This window comes from Arachis ipaensis, chromosome B2, assembly GCF_059453495.1.
Source record: "Arachis ipaensis isolate K30076 ecotype BB chromosome B2, ASM5945349v1, whole genome shotgun sequence".
Classification (NCBI taxonomy): domain Eukaryota; kingdom Viridiplantae; phylum Streptophyta; class Magnoliopsida; order Fabales; family Fabaceae; genus Arachis; species Arachis ipaensis.
The window spans coordinates 58,554,140-58,557,178 of NC_142437.1; the positions used below are offsets into that span (position 1 = coordinate 58,554,140).

General features: G+C 35.3%; 1 non-coding gene across 1 annotated transcript; it reads left to right on the forward strand.

The window, feature by feature from the left end:
- The first annotated feature begins 291 nt into the window (after positions 1 to 291).
- Positions 292 to 395, forward strand: LOC148574012 (small nucleolar RNA R71). Its single transcript, XR_015905936.1, has one exon. It is a non-coding gene; the product is annotated as a small nucleolar RNA R71 (small nucleolar RNA).
- The last annotated feature ends 2,644 nt before the right edge of the window (positions 396 to 3,039 follow it).

A 3,039-nucleotide genomic window follows, 5' to 3' on the forward strand; every position in this document is an offset into this window, starting at 1 on the left:
AGACTCTGAGAAATCATATTGACTTGTTGGGTCAATATTTTATTCTGAGCCAATATGGCATTCAGAGTATCAATCTCAAGAACTCCTTTCTTCTGATTTGTCCCATTATTCACAGGATTCCTTTCAGAAGTGTACATGAATTGGTTATTTGCAACCATTTCAATGAGTTTCTGAGCTTCTGCAGGCGTCTTCTTCAGATGAAGAGATCCTCCAGCAGAGCTATCCAATGACATCTTGGATAATTCAGACAGACCATCATAGAAAATTCCTATGATGCTCCATTCAGAAAACATGTCAGAAGGACATCTTCTGATTAATTGCTTGTATCTTTCCCAAGCTTCATAAAGGGATTCACCTTCCTTCTGTCTGAAGGTTTGGACTTCCACTCTAAGCTTACTCAATTTTTGAGGTGGAAAGAACTTTGCCAAGAAGGCATTGACTAGCTTTTCCCAAGAGTTTAGGCTTTCTTTAGGTTGTGAGTCCAACCATGTCCTAGCTCTGTCTCTTACAGCAAAAGGGAAGAGCATAAGCCTATAGACCTCAAGATCAACCCCATTGGTCTTTACAGTGTCACAGATTTGCAAGAATTCAGCTAAGAACTGATAAGGATCTTCCAATGGAAGTCCATGAAACTTGCAATTCTGTTGCATTAGAGAAACTAATTGAGGCTTAAGCTCAAATTTGTTTGCTCTAATGGTAGGGATTGAGATGCTTCTCCCATAGAAGTCGGGAGTAGGTACAGTAAAGTCACCCAGCACCTTCCTTGCATTGTTGGCATTGTTGTTTTTGGCTGCCATGGCTTCTTCCTCCTTGAAGAGCTCTGTTAGGCCCTCTAGAGAGAGTTGCGCTTTAGCTTCTCTTAGCTTTCTCTTCAAGGTCCTTTCAGGTTCAGGATCAGCTTGAACAAGTATGCCTTTATCTTTGCCTCTGCTCATATGAAAGAGAAGAGAACGAAAAAGTAGGGAATCCTCTATGTCACAGTATAGAGATTCCTTGAGGTGTCAGAGGAAAAGAAGAATAGAAGGAGGAGGTAGATAGAAGAGAATTCGAACATATAAAGAAGGAGGGAGTTCGAATTGTACCTTGAGGAGGAGTGTTAGTCCTTTAAATAGAAGGATGTGAGAAGAGGGGAAGAATTTTCGAAAATAAATTAAGAAAATTTTGAAATAATTAAAAAGAAATTTGAAAATTTGATTGAGATTTTCGAAAATTAAGATTGGGAAAGAAATTAAGTGATTTTTGAAAAAAATTTTGAAATTCGAAATAAAAAAGATATGATTGAGAGTTAATTTTGAAAAAGATGCGATTGAAAAGATATGATTGAGAAGATATAATTGAAAATCAGACAAAAAGAGAAAGTTTTAAAATTAAAGTTGATTACTTGACTAACAAGAAATTAGAAGATATGATTCTAGAATTAAAACTTTTGATCCTTTCTTAATATGCAAGTAACAACTAATTTTGAAGTAAATCATTAATTATAACAAGGATTTTCAAAAATAATAAAAAATGGAAAGAAATTGATTTTGAAGAGATATGATTGAAAAGATATGATTTGAAAAAGATTTGATTTTGAAAAATTATGAAGATTTGAAAAAAATTTGAATTAAAAACAAAATCTTCCCTCTAGTGTCATCCTGGCGTTAAACGCCCAGAATGGCATCCATTCTGGCGTTTAACGCCCAAAATCCTACCTCTTTGGGCGTTAAACGCCCAGCCAGGTACCCTGGCTGGCGTTTAAACGCTAGTTTTCCTTCTTCACTGGGCGTTTTGAACTCCCAGCTTTTTCTGTTTGATTCCTCTGCTGAATGTTCTGAATCTTCAATTCTCTATATTATTGACTTGAAAAGACATAGTTTTGAAAAAAAAAATTTTTTTGAATTTTTAATGATGAGAAACAATAAAAATGCAACTAAGATCAAATAAACAATGCATGCAAGACACCAAACTTAAGAATTTTCATATAAGAGACACTAAGAAATTGAGAATGCATATGAAAAACAATAAAACACACAAAACAAGAGAATTTAAAGATCAGAGTAATGAAATCATCAAGAACAACTTGAATATTAATGAAGAACAATATGTATAAATTCGAAAAATGCAAGAAGAAGAAAGTCATGCAATTGACACCAAACTTAAAAATTGATACTAGACTCAAACAAGAAACATAAAATATTTTTGGTTTTTATGGTTTTATAATTTTTTTTGTGATTTTCGAAACTTATTTGGAATAGAAAATAAAGAGGTTCAAAACTTTTAATGAGAATTCCAGGAATTATGCAATGTCAGTCTAAAGCTTTAGTCTAAAAAGATTAGACATGTTTAGCCAAGCTTCAGCAGAACATTACATTCAGCAGCTAAATTGATGAGAATTAATCAGCTTTTGTGATGCTAAGAACATCACCTTGAAACTCTAGAATTCATTCTTAAAAATTCTGAAAAGTACCTAATCTTAGCAACAAGATGAACCGTCAGTTGTCCAAACTCGAACAATCCCCGGCAACGGCGCCAAAAACTTGGTGCGCAAAATCGTGATCATCAACAATGGCGCCAAAGGACTTGGAGCTCTTAAACGTGAATCACACTTTGTCACAATTCCGCACAACTAACCAGCAAGTGCACTGGGTCGTCCAAGTAATAAACCTTACGTGACTAAGGGTCGATCCCACGAAGACTGTCGGCTTGAAGCAAGCTATGGTCACCTTGTAAATCTCAGTCAGTCGAATTCAGATGGTGATGGAGAATTGATAATTAAAAGATAAATAAAACATAAAATACAGATAAAGATACTTATGTAATTCTTTGGTTGGAATTTCAGATAAGCGTATGAAGATGCTTTGTTCCTCCTAAACCTCTGCTTTTCTATTGCCTTCTTCTAATCATTCATACTCCTTTCCATGGCAAGCTTTATGTTGGGCATCACCATTGTCAATGGCTACTTCCCGTCCTCTCAGTGAAAACGCTCCAAATGCGCTGTCACCGTACAGCTAATCATCTGTCTATTCTCGATCATGTCGGAATAGGATCCATTGATCC